At 44.0% G+C, this 20,830-nt stretch overlaps 1 long non-coding RNA gene across 1 annotated transcript in view; it reads right to left on the reverse strand.

The window, feature by feature from the left end:
• Nucleotides 1–20,497, reverse strand: part of LOC129624192 (uncharacterized) — a 35,748-nt gene extending 15,251 nt beyond the window's left edge. Inside the window, exons 1-2 of the long non-coding RNA XR_008700809.1 lie at nucleotides 20,231–20,497; nucleotides 19,357–19,529 (exon numbers count right to left, since the gene is read on the reverse strand). This is a non-coding gene — a long non-coding RNA (uncharacterized LOC129624192). The remainder of the gene's footprint in view (nucleotides 1–19,356; nucleotides 19,530–20,230) is intronic.
• Between the last annotated feature and the right edge of the window lie 333 nt (nucleotides 20,498–20,830).

Genomic DNA, 20,830 nt, shown 5'->3' on the forward strand with positions numbered 1-20,830 from the left:
CTGACCTTCACCCAGGCTCCTCTGCCTTTTCTATCACATTGCATTTCAAATCCAATCATTTTTCACTTCCCAGGGCCCTTTTCTTCTTCCCCTTCCTCTTCAGTTAATTCTCTCTTGCTCATGACCTGTCTTATTTCAGGCTCAAACAACCTTAGTTCTCCAACCAGGGATCATTCCACACCCCTTTCACTGGAAGCCTGGAGTCTTGACCACTGGATTGCCAGGGAAGTCCCATGCTGTGTTATTTCATCAGGACCACTGTGGTCTTAGGCGACACATCATTTTACCAGCCAAACAAAGGAGTTACCTCCTGAAAGCTGCTTTTTAAAAATAAACTTCAAGGAAATGTATCATGTTGCTTGATTTGGTCATTGACTGAATAGGATTTTGACTTTATTCTCCCTTAGTTATTATGCATATGAATCAGCACACTTGAATGGGAATTTCCTTTCTATGAATGGACTCAGTTTTGAATGATGAGCCAGTGATCAGGAGACACTGGACTTCAGGCAGATGCAATGTTGCTACCCTTTGCACATTCATATTTAAAGCATGATATTGTGCTCATATTAGTTGTTTTGCCATATGCTCTTGACTTTCTAAAGACATACAAGTGAAATAAAATCTTGCTTCAATTCAACCAAGTATCAAGATCATTTCTAATCAAGTTTCTTGTACCGCTGTGTACCTTAATGACATTCATTTAACCCATATGTTATAGAGAAAAAAATTAGAATAATGACTATACCAAAAGTAAGAATCACAGAAAATTTGTAATTGATCAGGGATTTTACACTCTTCCCTCTTCTGGCACCCCACTCCAGTACTCTTGCCTGGAAAATCCCATGGACGGAGGGCCTGGTGGGCTGCAGACCATGGGGTTGTGAAGAGTCGGACACAACTGAGCAACTTCACTTTCACTTTTCCCTTTCATACATTGGAGAAGGAAATGGCAACCCACTCCAGTGTTCTTGCCTGGAGAATCCCAGGGACGGGGGAGCCTGGTGGGCTGTCGTCTATGGGGTCGCACAGAGTCGGACACGACTGAAGCGACTTAGAAGCAGCAGCAACAGCCTCTTCTAAAGCTCACAGCTCCATGAAGTGGGCATTTATTAGTATCCTAATTTTGAGGTGGGGGTTACAGGTGTGGCAATTCAAGAAACTTGCATAACATCACATAAGTAACAATAGCGAAAGGAAACCAAATACCCAGACCACATGTTCTGAAAAGAGTACGCTCCCCTGGTTCTGCAAACTCGGACTTGAGGACCGACACAGCAGCCATACCTGGTGCTTGGCTGAGGCACAGTCTCCTGTAGGTGAGCGGTCAGTTCAGAGTGCTGTGTTCAGGACTTTGGACTTCCCAGGTAACTCAGCAGTAAAGAATCTGCCTGACAATGTAGGAGACGCGGGTTCAGTCCCTGGGTTGGGAAGATCCCCTGGAGAAGGAGATGGCAACCCACTCCAGTGTTCTTGCCTGGAAAATCCTATGGACACAAGAACCTTGTGGGGTATATAGTCCATTAGGTTGCAAAGAGTCGGACACAACTTAACAACTAAATGATAACAAAAATAGGACTTTGTCAGTTTCAGCACTGAAAGTCCCTTATCCCAGAAACTCTTTAGTCATGAGGAAACCCAGGAGGTTTATCATCCTGATTTCAGTCCCTGCCCCTGAACTGATGGTTCGGGATCTGCGCTCTAAACATCCCCAAGTGACTAAGATGCACTCGATGAATGGGAAGCATTGCTCTTTAAAACTTCATTCATTTAATGAATATTTTCTGAAAAGATTTCTGGAGGAGCTAAATCTTGGGAACCAGCTACCATTCTTTACCTTGACAACAGTTCAGCTGGCCTAGTCATACACAAGGCTCATATGGACTAAAATTCGGGTTTATGGATCTTTGGAAATTCACCTGTCATGAAGAAAGAAACTGTCCCACTCTCAAGAAGAGACATTAAACTATTCAGAGTCATGATCTGAAATCATGATACTACAAAACCTGTTACAACAAAGGAGAGAAGCCTGTAGGAATATTCCTTCTGACTATAACAAGAAGGATGAAGGCTGTCAAAAAACTAATTTTAACAGAAAAGTGACATATAAATATGTTGATATGGTACAGAACATACCTGACGTCTGCACTGCGCGTCTCGGTTTGTATTCTCACTGGATTAGGAAGCTGTATCACTTTATTAGCGGAAGCCACACTGTCATACCCCAGTTGAAAGGATAGGGCTTGTTTAATAAGCCTTTCATATTTCACTTGTACACTTTTATGCCTAGGATTTTTACAGATACATTTTTCCCAGCAGGAGAAATCTCAGGGGACATACCAAGAATATTGAGAAAGTTGGCAATGACCATTTCTATCTTATAGCAGAGATTAAGAACAGTCAGACCTGGAAGAGACCTTGGGGAAAATCGAGCCCATTTATTTTATGAATTAGGAAATTGAGACCTATCAGAGTGCAATGACTTCCGGCGGCCATCCAGCAAGTCGACAGTGCAAACAGGCTCAGAATTGAGTGCGGAGGACAGCGGATCTGACAATATTGGGTTTACCTCGAGTGTTCCTCATGTTACTTGGAACATAAATTAATAGCTGTTACACTGAAAGAAAATTCTAGACTCTTCCTGAAAACTTGCATGATTGCAGATGTCTATTTAGGGGAATGTGGACTGTGATATGGCAGACAGGGGAGGGGTGATTTTCTTCCTTTTCCACTGCTAATCAGTGGTGCAGAGTCAGTCAGTAACAAGGAGTTGGGACCTCGGAGAATGATGCTCCAATTTGATTTAATTTTTAATCTTAGGAAAATTAATTAACTCTTCTGTATCTTACTTCTATTATTTTGGAAAGCAGTTTCAAAAGCAGTTCCCACCCCCGACTGAGAGGATTATTGGAAGGAAGACAGACATGGCTACCGTGTGTCTGATGCCTGCCACTACAAAGCAGGGAGCAAGGGATCTTCTGATAATTATGTAAATGTTCCTGCTAGGAAGAGAAGGGGGGTTCTCAACAAAGCATCTGTGGCAGGAGAGGGAACTGGCCTCAGGGAGAAAAAGGGAAGGAAAAATAAACTGTGATCCACACTGAAGAGTCCTCACTCAAAGTCAGAAAGAGAGTGGAGGAAGTAAAGTGTTGAAAAGTGGCACAAGTAGTGAGGCTGAACATTTTTAAGAAAGAAAACTGCAGACTGGATAAGGAAAGTAGGGCATGTTTAGTTCTCTGCAGAAAGAATGAACTGCTCATTCGGATTCTTAAATGAAAGAACTTTAAAAGAAAAAAAAAACCACAAATGATTGGTCTTTAGGAAGATTTAAACAGAGGTGTGCAAGGATCCATAAAGTATTTTTTTTTTTCTTTAGGAAAACCTTGATTAGAAAGCCACTGGAAATAATATAGAAAACCTTAGCAGTCAGAGATACCAAGCATAAAAAGCATTCGATGACTGTGATTTATTTGTGAATGATATTTCTGGAGAAGTAAAGGAACATTGCTGGCTTAAACAGCACCAAAATGCCATGAAGCAATAGCAAGACGAGACTGTTTACATACCATGTGCTAATGAAATGCTTGCTAGAGCCGGCATATGCTTGTAATTAAAGGACATCAGGAGGTTATTTTTTTTTTTTTTTTTTTTTTTTTTTTAAATTTTATTTTATTTTTAAACTTTACATAACTGTATTAGATTTGCCAAATATCAAAATGAATCCGCCACAGGTATACATGTGTTCCCCATCCTGAACCCTCCTCCCTCCTCCCTCCCCATTCCATCCCTCTGGGTCGTCCCAGTGCACCAGCCCCAAGCATCCAGTATCGTGCATCGAACCTGGACTGGCAACTCATTTCATACATGATATTTACATGTTTCAATGCCATTCTCCCAAATCTTCCCACCCTCTCCCTCTCCCACAGAGTCCATAAGACTGTTCTATACATCAGTGTCTCTTTTGCTGTCTCGTACACAGGGTTATTGTTACCATCTTTCTAAATTCCATATATATGCGTTAGTATACTGTATTGGTGTTTTTCTTTCTGGCTTACTTCACTCTGTATAATAGGCTCCAGTTTCATCCACCTCATTAGAACTGATTCAAATGTATTCTTTTTAATGGCTGAATAATACTCCATTGTGTATATGTACCACTGCTTTCTTATCCATTCATCTGCTGATGGACATCTAGGTTGCTTCCATGTCCTGGCTATTATAAACAGTGCTGCGATGAACATTGGGGTACTCGTGTCTCTTTCCCTTCTGGTTTTCTCAGTGTGTATGCCCAGGAGGTTAGGACAAGTGAGTAAGAAACTGGATGACTTTAGGTGTAGACAGCGGGATATAATAGGAGGGAGACAATTTTGGCCTCGAGGAATGAGAATAAAAGATTTATTCCGCAACCACTCCCCTGTGAGTGCCAGGGGACATACTGCCCATCCAGACACTGGCTACGAATGAGGAGCCACATGTGATTCAAGGGTGGGAATCGCTCTGCTCTCAGAGCACGAGGTGGGAGGCAAGGCGTGGAAAGACTTCACACTGTGTAAGCTTTGTGCTAACAAGGGGAGAGGTCCTATGGCTTATAGTCAGAGCAGAATTCAGGGGACATTTAGGAAGAGAAGCCCATATGGAGGCAATAATGCCAAACTGAGTTTGTCTAGGACTTGCTGTACTAACAACAGGCATTCATCAAAATACTATACTTTAAAATTTTTTAATTGGAGGGTAATAGCTAGGAGTCAGACACGAATGAGCGACTTTACTTTCACTTTCATGCATTGGAGAAGGAAATGGCAACCCACTCCAGTGTTCTTGCCTGGAGAATCCCAGGGATGGGAGAGCCTGGTGGGCTGCCGTCTGTGGGGTTGCACAGAGTCGGATACGACTGGAGCAACTTAGCAGCAGCAGCAGCAACAGCAGCTTTATCTTTCCTATAGTTCAGACGGTAAAGAATCTGCTTGCAAAGCAGGAGACCCGGGTTTGATTCCTGGGTCGGAAAGATCCTCTGGAGAAGGGAATGGCAATCCACTCCAGTATTCTTGTCTGGAGAATCCCATGGGCAGAGAAGCCTGGCAGGCTACAGTCCGTGGGATCGAAAAGAGTCAGACACAACTGAGTAACACTACACTAATTGCTTGGCTACATTAACACTACACCAATGCACAACTAAGAGTTGTGTTGGTTTTTGCCATACAACAACGTGAATCGGCCACAGGTAGCACATGCCCCCTCCCTCTTGAATCTCCCTCCAACCCCCACTCTATGCCATCCCTTAAGTCATTATTATTATTGATTGTGACTCAGTGAACTATTGATGAATAATTATTGATTCACTGAATCACTCTTATGCTGTTATTGGTATAGAAAGTTTGCTGAGACTGCAAAGTACTTAAGATGGATTCTTTAATCTTTACAGTAACCCCAAGGTAGGGTCTATTATCTTCTTGTTTTACAGCTAGGACTGAGGCTCGGTGAAGTCGGCCAACTTCACCATCACATTGGAATGACATCAGATCAGACCTGGATGTGAACCTAGTGTGTCTGCAACCAGAACATGTTCCGTAACCAGGCGAGGAGAGGCGGTGCGGTGTAGTGGTTAACAACACAGATTTTGCAGCCAGACTGCCTGATGCAGGCTGGGTGTGTAGCTCAGGTAAGTTCCTTGACCTCTCTGGCCTCAGGTTCCCCTCTTGCAAATGATTTGTCATGAGGAATATGCTAGTTAACCTGCATTAAGTCCTCAGCACAGTTCCTGACCTGTAGTGATCGTTTGACAAACATTCGCTGTGGCTACGCTGCTTTCCAAGGTTGAAGATACATTAAAGACAGAAAAGAGACCTTGTCTGTGCAGTTATACTCTGCCTTCTGCTCACTGATTGTCCAAAAGGGAGTCTTTGACCATTCAGCGGATCCCACATTGGTTTCCTCACATGGCCACTCCTCTGTCTCCGATAACTTCAAGTTCATACTGACTCCTACAAGATGCCTGCCCCCTGCCGCATCCTGCTGTACTCACTGCTCAATTGGAGCTTTGATTGGCATTGCAAAAAACAGCTCTGATTTTGCCATTTCCCCTCCAAGTATTCTCAAAGTGTCTCCAAAGCTGCTGAAATAATGTCCCACCTACAAAAATTGGCTATCACCATCAGGACTTGATTTTCCTTTCCCACTCTAATTTTTGAGGAGTCCTCCATGCTCACCTCCCTCTTACCCCCACCGTTCCTGCTGACTTGGCCCTGTCAGCATATTCATGGATTCCTCAACACAGCTTGAGTTTCCTTTTAGACACACCTCTCTCCATCTCCATAGCATTTTCCTGACCACTTCTGCACCATCCTGCAATGAAGCTTCTCTCTTCCTGACCTTGTAGAGCATATCATCTTGGCCATTTGATATTTGCAAAACAGAGCTTTCCATGTAAATTCTGTATGCTAACATCTTATCTCAGATATAATAATAAACCCTTGGAGCGTTAAGAGGACACTTCTTTTCCTGTAGGCATTGAGCATGGGTAAGTAACTTACACGAAACAGACTGGGAAAAGGGGCGCAGAGGTGAATCACTAAAACTAATGAAAAAGAAAAACGTATGAGATAAGTAGATGAAAAGTCAGGAATTCATGAAGATTTATGTAACTGGTTGAAGCACGTGGTCAGCTGAAGAAAGCCCAAGTTAAAGGACTTTAGTCATCAAAAGGAGATTCCCTATCACCTGTGAGAGGACCCAGAGTTTAAGAAGACCCAGGAGAAACTGAAATGAGAATACCAAGGGCTCTATGTTCTAGGAAACATGAGCTGAAAAGAGTCTATGTAACTTGTATGGGAACCATGTGCATACATGCTAAGTCGCTTCAGTCATGTCCGACTCTCTGCGGCCCCATGGACTGTTGCCCGCCAGGCTCCTCTGTCCAAGGGATTCTCCAGGCAAGAATACTAGAGTGGGTTGCCATGCCCTCCTGCAAGGAATCTTCTTGACCCAGGGATTGGACCCAGGTCTCCTGCATTGCAGGCAGATTTTTCACCCCTGAACCACCTATGAAGCCACAGAGAAGGGCAAATTAGAGAAAATGCACCATTAAAGATGGATTCAATAGGCAAGACCTGGACTTGTTCCATGAAGGGTGGAGTTTATCAGGCAGATGAATGCTTCAGCCCAGGAATGATGTCAGTGGAGGTTATCAAGTGAAGTGATGCTCTGCTGTTCAGTCACTAAGTCGTGTCCAACTCTGTGACCCATGGACTGCAGCACGCCAGGCTTCCCTGCCCTTCACTATCTCCAACAGTTTGCTCAAACAAATCCATGGAGTTGGTGATGCTTTCTAACCATCTCATCCTCGGCAGCCCTATTCTCCCTCTGAGTTGGCCTCATTTGGGGGGCTTTGAGGGTAGGGGAGTCATATCAATGTGTATTTTTTTTCCTTTCTCCTTTCCCATTCCACTGTAACAGGAGAGTCCATAGGCATCTCTGGGCACAACCAGGAACAGAGCCTGCAAGCTTTCCTCCCACCCCCATGAGGCTGGCAGGCGACTCAAGTTTCGCCTGAAAGATTATCATGAAAAGACACAGGAAGATAGTGAGGTTTGTGAATTCTCTGCCAAACCACACATGCAGGTTCACAGGAGGAAATATATTTGAACATTATCTCCATTTCTGGCCACCACAAGATTAATGTTCTGAGGGAACTTCTGCTGCCTCACAGGAAAAAAAAGCAAAACTGACCCCAGCAGGGATCGCCAAAATACAAATTACATATGACATAAAGGATTGAAGTCTTTCTGTAGGAAGGGAGAGATGAGATCCATACCACATGCCCTGAGAACTCACTTCCAGGAGAAAATATACAGCAAACTGAATTGGGGAAAAATGATTCCCCACTGAGAAAAAAAATTGCTGATATGGTGGGGTGTGAAGAAAGAAGTTTCTCTGAGGTGGCAGTTTGCTTTGGAAAGGAGGGGATTTAGAGCAGGATAAAGAAACCCAAGAGTGGAGCGGATGATTAAAATGGTGAGGAGAGCTCTTTGGTGGGAGAAATATTTAAAAAAAGAGAGGAAAGACGGTAAGGGGTGAAAAGAAAGCCAGGCAATTTAGAAAAGAAATCGGTTCTTGGAATGGAGAGAATGTCTTCAGAGATACACGAGGGAAAGAGAAACTACCCGAATAACAGATAAAAAACAAATGAGAAAAGCCTGCTTTCGTGCACTAGGGTAATCGAGAAGGTGGCTGACGATAAATCTGAGGAATTGCTGGTGCCCACTGAGATTTATGTCACAGAAAGTATTGTCCGAAGAAGGTCACTAGGAGGGTTTGTGTTGTAATTTGTAAATGGACATCTGTTAATTAATTTTACTGGATATTTGTTTAATGAAAGCAAGTGAGTTTTTAGTGAAAAGGATTTGCTAATTCAATTCTTGCTAGATTTTGTTTGTTTTTTAATATGTGCCTTAGACAAATGTTTTCAGTTGCACAGAAACAAATAATTTCCAAGGAAGCTTAGGTTGGGTCTGGGTAGGATGACGACAGGTACCTCTTGTTCTAGGGACCTTGATTTAGTCATCTGTGCAAAATTAGGTCCTGTGTGGCACATGGAAGCTGCTCAGAAAGCTCTCCTTCAGGTATATAACCAAAAGAAAAAAAAAAAAAGGACACCAGTTCAAAAAGATACAAGCACCCCAGTGTTGGTAAGTTCACAGCAGTGATATTTACAGTTGCCAAGAGGTGAAGTACTGGAGTTTCAGCTTCAGCATCATTCCCTCCAAAGAAATCCCAGGGCTGATCTCTTTCAGAATGGACTGGTTGGATCTCCTTGCAGTCCAAGGGACTCTCAAGAGTCTTCTCCAACACCACAGTTCAAAAGCATCAATTCTTCGGCCCTCAGCCTTCTTCACAGTCCAACTCTCACATCCATACATGACCACAGTAAAAACCATAGCCTTGACTAGACGGACCTTTGTTGGCAAAGTAACGTCTCTGCTTTTGAATAGGCTATCTAGATTGGTTATAACTTTCCTTCCAAGGAGTAAGCGTCTTTTAATTTCATGGCTGCAGTCACCATCTGCAGTGATTTTGGAGCCCCAAAAAATAAAGTCTGACACTGTTTCCACTGTTTCCCCATCTATTTCCCATGAAGTGATGGGACCGGATGCCATGATCTTCATTTTCTGAATGTTGAGCTTTAAGCCAACTTTTTCACTCTCCGCTTTCACTTTCATCAAGAGGCTTTTGAGTTCCTCTTCACTTTCTGCTGTAAGGGTGGTGTCATCTGCATCTGCATATCTGAGGTTATTGATATTTCTCCCAGCAATCTTGCTTCCAGCTTGTGTTTCTTCCAGTCCAGCATTTCTCATGAAGTTGAAGCTGAAACTCCAGTACTTTGGCCACCTCATGCGAAGAGTTGACTCATTGGAAAAGACTCTGATGCTGGGAGGGATTGGGGGCAGGAGGAGAAGGGGACGACAGAGGATGAGATGGCTGGATGGCATCACTGACTCGATGGACGTGGGTCTGGGTGAACTCCGGGAGTTGGTGATGGATAGGGAGGCCTGGAGTGCTGCAATTCATGGGGTTGCAAAGAGTCGGACACGACTGAGTGACTGAACTGAACTGAACTGAAAGCAACCTAAGTGTCCCTTGACAGGTGAATGGATAAAGAAGATGTTGTACACATATACAATGGAATATTACTCAGCCATAAAAAAGGATGAAATAATGCCATTTACAACATGGCTGGATTTGGAAGGCATCATGCTAAATGAAATAAGTCAGACAGAGAAAGACAAATACTATACCATATCACTTAGATGCAGAATCTAAAAAATACAGCAAACTCATGAATATAGCAAAAAAACAAGCAGACTCACAGACATAGAGAACAAACTAGCGGTTATCAGTCTGGAGGGGGCAGTAATGGGGCAGGAAAGTGAGAGGCACAGAATACTAAGTATAAGACAGTCTCAAGGACGTATTGTACAATATGTGGAATATAGTCCATGTTTTGTAACATTTAAAATTGTATAATATTAAAAAAAAAACCCATAAAGTTAGACAAACCTGGATTTGAATCTAACTTAAAAAAAGTTAAAAAAAAGAAAGTTCTCTTTCCACTAATAAGCCAGTAGGAATTTGATGATTCTATCTTCAATATCATCATGCAAAGTAATTAAAAGAGAGAAAGGGAAGATGTGTAAGTTATGTACTATGCATTGACAGGAGAGAAAGCATTTTTCTTCTTATCTTCATTTGTTTGTTTGAAGAGAAGAGGCGCGCAGGCAGTGTTACATCTACTTTTACTTCTGGGCTCGTCTGAAATTCAGATTTCTTTCGCTAATCCCTCTGGTCCACAATGACTGAGTCCTCACGTTATTCAAGGCACATTTTATGCACAATTTTGAGCATCCTGAGCACGTTTCTCCGAGTCTGACCCCACTAGGCTGCCCAGGTGGCACCAGTGGCGAAGAATCCACCTTCCAATTCAAGAGATGTGAGAGACACAGGTTCAATCCCTGGGTTGGGAAGATCCCCTGGAGAAGGAAATGGCAACCTACTCCAGTATTCTTGCCTGGAAAATTCCATGGACAGAGGAGCCTGGCCACAGTCCATGGGGTTGCAAAGTGTTGGACACGACAAGCTACTTGGCATGCATGCACGACCCACTGCTGCAAGTGAACTGAGGATTTAAGGTCTCTTACCTCGTGGCCAAACAGTCAACCTGTGAGCATCGCTTGCTGAAGGCGGTGGGCAGAGGTGGGAGCAGGTACATGGAGAGAGGCTGGGCTGGGTGGGAAATCCCCTAGAGGAGAATCTGGGTTCCGTGTCCCACCTCTCTTTCCTGCGGCTTCCTTTTCTGAGAAGCTCTGCCTGACTCTCCCAGGCTCTCTGGTCACACCTGCTGTGTGTGATCTCATTACAATCCAGGGACATCACCTCCTCCAAGACTTCATCTTCCTGACTGCCTACCTCCATCTCCTCCTCTCTGCTCTGGCTCATCTGGCCAGACTTTTGTAACCACTGTCTCTGCTCCCCCTTCTCCAAGGGGATAAACAGGAGAGTGAAGGATCATCCAAACTGACAGAGTGTATTCTAGATATTTAGTTTGCAAATCACTGTTACACGTACATTCCTTGGTGTTCACAAGAATCTGGATAATCACAGGTGGTTATTGCGGTTCTCATTTTAAGGAGGTGTATTGCATTGAAGGGAGCTGTCCAGCATTCATGCCAGGCCTACAAGAGGTGGCACTTAGGGTGGATTCCAAGGTATTTGATTGCAAAGCCCAGTACCTTAACCCTCCCAGTTGACATTTTCACCTTACTACTCTTGAGACATAATGCTTGCTGCTGCTGCTAAGTCACTTCAGCTGTGTCCGACTCTGTGACCCCATAGATGGCAGGCTGGAGTGGGTTGCCATTTCCTTCTCCAATGCATGCATGCATGCATGCTAAGTTGCTTCAGTCGTGTCTGACTCTATGTGAGCCTATGGACAGCAGCCCACCAGGCTCCTCTGTCCACAGGATTCTGTAGGCAAGAATACTGGAGTGAGTTGCCATTTCTTCTCCAGACATAATGCTTACCCACTCAGATATTCACCCAGAATGGCGGGATTCAAACTGTCTAGCTGGGGTGATCATCCTCTGTAGAGGGATCACTATCAATAATTAAGACTGAGTTTATAAGACCCTACATTGTAGAAAGGAAACAAGCATGGAAGACAGAAGGGTGGATAGGTTTCTTAATATATCTGAATCAGGAAATCTTTGGACTGGGCAGAATATCTGGTTTTTAATATATCCCCATTCACTGGGATAATATGCTTGTTGGCCTGATGAATCTGTGCAGGTGGGAAAATGGGATTATTGTTTATCTGAAAATAGTAAAGTAAAATGATAGTATGGTTCAGATGAGTGAGACAGCAAATTATTAACAAATATAAAAGTAACAAATCCTGGGGGTTCCTGATAGGAACTAAATGTATTGACAAAGCCATCTATTGTTATTAAAGTATCTGATAATTTGACTATTGATGACAGAGAAGGAGGCGACTTTCTGTTTTCAAGGTCATGATGATTTTACAGCGCTTTCAGAGTTCAATATCAATAAATATGGAGGGAGAATCATTTGTTTGGGGGAAAAAATATCAGAAATGGGGAAAAGGCTCATTAAAGTACTGGCTGTCTTTAGAACCAATCACAAAGGAAAAATAATGTGTGCATGGGGACAGAAAACATTTTCAAAGGAAATAAATCTACAGGGAAATCTGAAGGAGGGGTAATGGCCTCTCTTTGAAGCAATAACATGATTACATTCAATTAGGAATTCAGTGGTTACTATACAAGAATGGCTTTAGGGAGAAAGCGAAAGGCGTGACTGAGAACCCACACGGTCGACTTTCTGCCTCTCTGGAGGGGGTACAGGAGGAAGACAAGACACGGTTTGAGTAAGAGCCCCTTACCCTCTGAAGGCAGGCAGCCTCTGAACGCCCCGAGGCTTATTTCCTGAACAAGGACACCAGCCGTCCCCAAGCCCAGAAAACCCGAGTGCCTGGGGGCAAGTGCCCCCCATCCCACCTCCCCGTCCCTGCCCCATGAAAACGTCTGATTTCCACACAGCTTGTCTCTCTCTGAGCTCATCTGCCCTCCCGCCTTCCATCCAGAGGACTGTGCTCACTTGTAAACTTGAAAACTCAGCTCATTTCTAACAAGTGCAAGTTTTACTATTAAAACAACAACAACAAAAACCCCTTTATCAGTAAATAAAGGTCAGCCATCTGGCAGCAATGTGTCTATTTGGCTCTGCTTTGGTTTTCTACACTATATTATAAAAATATTACAGTCTAGTATGGTATTAGCAAAGTGTGACATCTGGGCTTATACAAAACATAAGAGCTGGCAGGGGGGACTCATTCCCTTCTGAAAGATTGCTGTGACATGGAGGAACCGGGGACAACAGTGGAGCTGATAACACAGCCCCAGACATCGGCATCACCCAGCCAGCAGCATCCTTCAGTGTCTGCCTGGAAAGGGGGCGGGGCCTAATGACCCCCAGGAACTTGTTGATGGATTGCCATGGGCCTTTGAGAATAGAGCCAATTTTAGCAAAAGAGAAAAGTTCTTTCTACCTGCACTGCTAGGTGCTCATGCATTCAAGAATTAAATGAGACTGCTTCAAAAAAGAAAAAGAAAAACAAAAACACTGTAGGTATGGCAGTAATAAAGCCAGGCCGATTTTCAGCGGGTTTAGATGTTAGAGCATTTACTTTGGGGGTTGAAAATGTATAATTAAATTTTGGCATGGCTCTTAGGTGGTAATAATTTTTATTAAATTCCTTTTATGTATGACCCCTTTTATGAGTTTAAGACAAACGCCATATTTATTTTTTTTCCCCTTAGGCTCTCTGGGTGCATTTTAATGTACTGTAATCGAAAAGATATCAAGTCACTGACAAAAAGGATCTAGACAGGACCTTGTACAGTCTGAGTTAGAAGAGGATTTTTTTTTTCTTTTTAAGAAAAGAAAGAGGATCAGATTGAAACAAAAATTTTTCTCCTCATCTCTGGGCACTCAAGTTTTGTGAAGATTCAGGTACTGTTTATGGTTGGTGGTACTGCTAAGCAGGAAATTACATTAGCAATTTTTCACAGGGGTTAAAAACAAATCCTAAGCCTTAAGAAGTTTGGATATCTAAAACTATAATGCCTATTTAGGGAAAAGTACGTGCATGCCAAGTCGCTTCAGTCGTGTTTGATTCTTTGCAACCTCATGGACTGTAGCCCGCCAGGCTCCTCTGTCCATGGAATTCTCCAAGCAAGGATACTGGAGTGGGTTGCCATCCACGAGATCTTCCCGACCCAGAAATCAAACCCCTGTCTCTTGAGTCTCCTGCATTGGCAAGTGGGTTCTTTACTACTAGCCCCAGCTGGGAAGCCCAGGGAAAAGTAGGATGAAAGATGTTTAATCAGGAATCCAAATTACTGAAACAAAGAAAATAGGAAGTTTTTGCAAAATGCTGCAGGATGGTACCAGGGAATGCATTTGTGACTTGTGGAGGTGGCGTGGTACTCATACCTTTTTGTTTTATTTTTTCTGGAAGTGGTGGCCAAGATTAAATACTACAAGCTTCTTTCTGAATGCTCCCTGAACATCACTGCCTGATTTCATTATTTTAGGCTGAAATAACAAACTGTTGTTAATTTGGAACTCTGAGTTCCTGTGAGCACAGTCTTCAAGGGAGCACAAGGCTGAGAGATGACCACTCAGGAGGAGAGAACAGAGATCGTCCTCCCCTGCCCAGTGGAAGCACGTGGGGACTCCATCCAGAGTTAAGGGGAGTCAAGTTTTCACCAGTTTCCAGTTTCCACCTGGGGAGCCCACAGCACAGCATGGTCCTATGGTCGCTGGGGCAATGGGGAATCAAGCCTGGAGGGAAGGTCTCTGGCTGTTTCTCCCCACCTCCCACTTTAGCTGTTTCCAGTTAATTGCTGGGCTTCCCTTGTGGCTCAGATGATAAAGAATCTGCCTGCAGTGTGGAAGACCTGGGTTCGACCCCTGGGTCAGGAAGATCCCCTGGAGAAGAGAATGGCTCTTCTCTCCAGTATTCTTGCCTGGAGAATTCCATGGGCAGAGGAGTCTGACGGGCAACAGTCTGTGGGGTCCCAAAGATTTGGACGCAACTCAGTGACTAATATGCACATACCCCACCCCACCCCCAACCCCCCCCCACCCCACACACACACAGCTAATTGCCACCTTCCAGGCCAGGACCCTTATCATCATTGCTGTCCTCAGATGTTGAATCATTTCCTTGGCAATAGTCAGAGAGCATGCCTGTGCTCCTGGAACTTGGAGGTGTGATGGCAAGGACTGGGAGGGAATCTGGGCAGCAGGGCAGTCTTGACTGTGTCCTGGTGTTTCTGTCCCTGGGGAACTTGCTCAGTCACTATGTTGATCTGAAGATGCAGTGCATTTGGTGAGAGCCCAGGGAACCTGTGGCATCTAATAGATGCCTATGCACGGAGGTCTACCTGCCTTCCCATGGGTCAGGCTCTTCCTTGCTCTTCTGCACTTCATATTTCCTCCTTTCCTCGGGGGATTCTCAAGGTGGATGAAGACTCTGATGTAATTCCATGGAACTGAAAGTTGATGGAGTTGAAAGTTGATGGGCATTCCCCCTGCACCCAGGGCACCGGAGTCCTCTCTGGACATGACCTGCACAGCATGGGGGAGTCCATACACGGTGCATCTTCATATTCGGACCTCTTGGTCTCTGGCCGGGGTGGCTGCTTCTGTTGCTGCCCTGCCAGCCATGGGCTCCGGGCTCCACTCCCTGCCTCACTCAGCCAGGATCAAGGGGCTGCCGAGATGCAAGCCTCCCCTCCAAACCCCCACTAAGACTGTGGGGTTTAGACTCCAGATAAGAAATCCAGTTGGGAATTTTCTCTTAAATTTTTATTGGAGTATGTTTGCTTTAGTACATTGTGGTATTTTGTGCAGTCCACAAAGTGAATCTCCATACTTATGTAAGAGAATGAAATTAGAACAGTCCCTAAACACCATATGTAAAAATAAACTTCAAATGGATTAAGGACCTAAATGTAAGGCTGGGCATTATAAAACTCTTAGAGGAAAACATAGGCAAGACACTCTTTGACATAAATCGCAGCAAGATCTCTCTTGACCTACCTCTTAGAGTCATGAAAATAAAAACAAGAATAAACAAATGGCATCTAATGAAGCTTAAAAGCATTTGCACAGCAAAGAAAACCATAAACAAGGCAAAAAGACAACCCTCAGAATAGAAGAAATTATTTGCAAACAAAGCAACCAATGAGGAATTAATTCCAAAACATACAAACAGCTCATGCAGCTCCATATCAAAAAACAAACAACTCATTCAAAAAATGGGCAGAAGACCTAAATAGACATTTCTCCAAAGGAGACATATAGATGGCCAACACACACATGGAAAGATGTGCAACATCATTCACTGTTAGAGAAATGCAAACCAAAGCTACCATGAGGTATCATCTTGCACCAGTAAGAATCAGATCAGATCAGATCAGTTGCTCAGTCGTGTCCGACTCTTTGCGATGCCATGAATCGCAGCACGCCAGGCCTCCCTGTCCATATCTTCAAAAAATCTTTAGATGATAAATTGTGGAGCAAGTGTGGACAAAAGGGAAGCCCCCTGCGCTGTTGGTGGGAATGTAAGTCAGTACAGCCACTATGGAGAACAGTATGGAGGCTCCTTAAAAAACCAAAAATAGAAGTGTCCAATTGGAATTGAGTCAGCGGCTTACAAGCCTTAATGTCACGTGCTACTAAGAAGACACTCCCAAATTATGCCTTTCTTCTTCCCTTTTCTTTTCATTGAGATGATATTAAATTCATAGTTTTGAAATGCACAGTCTCATAGTTTTTAGTACATTCACAAGGTTGAACCATTATTGCCAGCTCCAGAATATTTTAACCACCCCACAAATAAACCCCACACCCATCAAGCATCACCCCATTCCCTTTTATCTCTTTCTTCTGCAAGTAGTCATCTAGACTACTTAAGCATCTATGGACTGACCCACCCTGGGCATTACACATAAATGAACTGATAGCGTATGTGGCCTTTGTGTCTGACTTCTTTCATTCCCCGAGCACAGTGTTTTCAAAGTTCATCCACGGGCGCCATGTGCCAGCATTCCTTCCTTCCATGAGGCTCAATAATAGTCCATTGTATGCAAGGACCACAGCTCGTTTACACACTCACCCACTGATGGATACCTGGGTTATTTTCCCCTTTTTGGCTATTAGGAATAAAGACTTCCCTGAAGGTCCAGAGTTTAAGACTTCTACCAATGCAGGGGGTGCAGGTTTGATCCCTAGTCATGGGGCTAAGATCCCACATGCCTCTGGGCAAAAAACCAAAACATAAAACAGAAGCCATATTGTAACATGCTCAATAAAGACTTTAAACATGGTCTACATCCCCCCAAAAAAAATCTTAAAAAAAGAATAATGCTCTAGGGTCATATTTTTTGTACAAGTTTTTGGGTGATCATATGCTGTCAAGATTTCCCCTCCTCTTTTCAGTTGTTTTGTAGGCTAAGGTCATACTTTTAGACCTCTGACTTCCTAACTTTAATTTTCTTTTAGAGAAGCAGTGTGCATAATGGAAAGAATATGGACTCTGGGGGCATATAAAGTTGAGTGCTGTTTCCAGCTCTGTTATCTAGTCTCTCAGCGTCAAGTTCTTCACCTGTAAAATGGATATGACTATACCTATTTCAAAAGGATAATGCAGTTTAGGTGAGACGTTAATTCTCTATTAAGTAAATATGAACTTCTGAGTCTTTAGCCTTAAGCTTGTTTTCTATTACATTAATCACTAAGAGTTCTAGCCTTCCTTTTGCCCAAACTTTGTCCAACACTAAAGGTCCTACCATTTGCTCTGTTGTCCCTGTGAAACCCCCTTGGTTACCTCCAGTCTTGAAGAAGACCTGAGTGATTTTATGAATGCACCCCCGGGGCCACCGTTTGTGTGAACGAGGCTGTACCGACAGCGGTGTGACCTCCATTTCTTGGACACCCTGCTGTCCTCCTGGGGTCAGTCCAAGAGCAGGGACAGGCCCCAGCCCTGGACTCTGCGGATTCTATGCTTATATGCTCCCCTTTCTCATGACTTGGTGATAGTATGAGCAACCTAGCAGTGCCTTGAATGCTAAATCTGAGTTAACAGATAATGAAAAAGAGAAGATATATATATATATATTTATTTATCAATTCAGTTCAGTCGCTCAGTCGAGTCCGACTCTTTGCAACCCCATGGACTTAGCACCCCAGGCCTCCCTGTCCATCACCAACTCCCGGAGTTTACTCAAACTCATGTCCATTGAGTCGGTGATGCCACCCAACCATCTCATCCCCTGTCGGCCCCTTCTCCTCCTGCCCTCAGTCTTTCCCAGCATCAGGGTCTTTTCAAATGAGTCAGTTCTTTGTGTCAGGTGGCCAAAGTATTGGAGTTTCAGCTTCAACATCAGTCTTTCCAATGAATATTCATATATATAATTAACAAATATAATTGTATATAATATATAAAATATATAATATTTGTATATAATGTTTATATTTATTATGTTTCTATATAATATTCATATATAATATTTATATAAAATTTATATCTATATATACCTTGAAGATGTTTCATGGAGAGAGAGGTGGGAATGTACCATATGCTTTGCCAATATGGTCACATTTAATCCCACAACAGTCCTGTAAGACAGATGGGAAATTGAGTCTCAGAGACACTGGTTCATTGGTGGATGTTCAGAACTTAGTATGTGGCAGACTTAGGCTCCGACCTTAGATAAGTTTGATGTAAAGGTTGCTGTTCCTCCCACAAGCCCATGGGCTCCAGAGCCATGAAGAGCATCTCATTTTACAACTTCCCTACATAGGATGTGATGGTTTCCTTGGCTCTCTCTAGGTTATGCTGTGGTTAATGGTTAGTCCCGAGTCTCCATAGCTCCCAGAAACAAGGTTTATTTTTCCCCCACACGAAATATTGGGTAGAGACCTGCTCTTCACATCTTCTTCCGCTGGGTTTGTGCTGAAGCAGTGAGTCCCAGCTGGGATCTTGACCCTGAAGGCAAAGTGCAATGCAGAGCATGCAACGGATTTGAAAGTTTCTGTTTGGTGAGTAACTCGCCACTTCTGCTCACAGTTCATTGGCCACAGCTAGTCACATAGCCAAGCTTTAAGTCAGTGCTGAACGATGATGATTCATCCCATAGGGAGAGTCCCACCAGAGTAGCCGCTGGTAGAAAAAGCAGTGTTTTGAACAATGAATGGAACCTTCCACGTGACTTCCACATCACCATATGCACAGCAGGAAGAACAGTTATGATCCCTGATTCCCTGCCTTCCTGGACTTCTTCCTTCCTCCAGAGCTCCTCTCACCCAGTTTCTCTTGCTGGGTCTTCCTCTTTGTCTCCAGCCTCCAAGCCTGAGTGTATCCTGGGACGCATAACAGTCTCTCCTCTCACTCTCCCCTCAAACTCCAGATGACCTCATCTGGCGTGGCTTTAATTACCCTTCACTTGCTGATAACTGTCTAATTTATCCTTCACATTCTGACCTCTCTCCGGGCTCCAACTGCCTTATGTTATCTCCACTGGGAATTCTAACATGCAGCGCGCCTACAATGCATCCGCAGTGGAACTCGCCACTCCAGTCCAGCCCACCCAGCTGGCAGCCTTCCCTCTCCTGTGAATGGTGCCATTCTCCACCCAGTTACTCAAAGCAGAAATCTCAGGTCCCTCCCTTTCCCTCACTCCCACATCAACCCCATCAGCAACACGTGTTACTTACATCCTTCAGATCCTTCCCCCAAGGTCCACACCCCTCGGCTGTAAATGCCAACACGCTCGCTTCAAGCCTCTATCCTCTCTCTCCTGGTGACTGCAGGAGCCAGTGCACTGGCTTTTCCTATGTCTTTTCTCTTCTACCGAGAACTCTTTCTTTATATACTGGTCAGAATGATCCTGAAAGTGAAAGTGTTAGTCGCTCAGTTGGGTCTGACTCTTTGAGAACCCCTGGGCTATAGCCCACCAGGCTCCTCTTTTCATGGCATTCTCCAGGCAAGAATACCAGAATGGGTTGCAATTCCTACCCCAAGGGATCTTCCCAATCCAGGGTTTGAACCCGGATCTCCTGCATTGGCAGGCAGATTCTTTACCATCTGAGCTACCAGGGAAGTCCCAGAATGGTCTTACCAATGTATGTATTAGATTACTTCTTTCCTCTGCTAAAAATCTTCTGGAGATTTAAGATTGCATTTAGAAAAGCAGAACAACACAAAAACCCAAGTTCCATGCAGAGTCACCAGCCCCTGTATGATCTGACAATCGGTGGCCCTCTGTGCTCGGTTGAATAATGTCCCTTGGAGCCTAAGAAGGTGAGCTAGTTTGGAAACAGGGTCTCTGCAGATGTAATAAGTTATATAAGGATGAGGTCATACTGGATAAGCATGACTCTGAATCTGATATGACTGGTGTCCTCCCAAGAAGAAAAGAGACTCCAAGGCAGAGAGGAGACATAGGGATGAAGGTGGAGACTGAGATTAGAAGGTCACGGGTCTAAGTCCAGGAACACTGAGGCCCACCAGCCACCACCAGCAGCTGAGAGAAACACATGGGACAGATTTTTCCTTAGAACCTCTTGAAGAGAACAACTCTGTAGACACCTTAATTTCAATTTCTGGCCTCCTGGTTTATGAGACAATGAATTTCTCTTGTTTTCAGCCACCATAGCAGCCATAGGAAACTAATACAACCACCTCTTCTTGTCTCTTTCCACCTCTCTCCTTGTGTGGTGATGCTGGGGTGGCCGTCATCTTGTCATCAAGCTTAGTCTCCTCTGGGGGCCTTTAAATTTGCTCTCCTCACCAAGTCCCAGAGCTCTTCCCGTTTGGCTTCTCTACATCAAATACACCTCATCTGTACCACTCTAACCTCTGATGTTGGTTCCATATGTTTACAGCTTTATTTTGACATCTTTGATATCATCCAGTTCTATAACTCCCAAGTGAAGTGAAGTTTCTCAGTTGTGTCTGACTCTTTGCAACCCTGTGGACTGTAGCCCACCAGGCTCCTCCATCCATGGGATTCTCCAGGCAAGAATACTGGAGTGGGTTGCCATTTCCTTCTCCAGGGGATCTTCCCGACCCAGGGATTGAACCCAGGTCTCCCACATTGCAAGCAGATGCTTTAACCTCTGAGCCACCAGGGAAGCCCAGTACCTCCCAAGTCCAAGGCAAAGTATGCACGTGTGTTTGAAGCAGCTT

The sequence above is a fragment of the Bubalus kerabau genome, chromosome 12 (genome assembly GCF_029407905.1).
Source record: "Bubalus kerabau isolate K-KA32 ecotype Philippines breed swamp buffalo chromosome 12, PCC_UOA_SB_1v2, whole genome shotgun sequence".
Classification (NCBI taxonomy): Eukaryota; Metazoa; Chordata; class Mammalia; order Artiodactyla; family Bovidae; genus Bubalus; species Bubalus kerabau.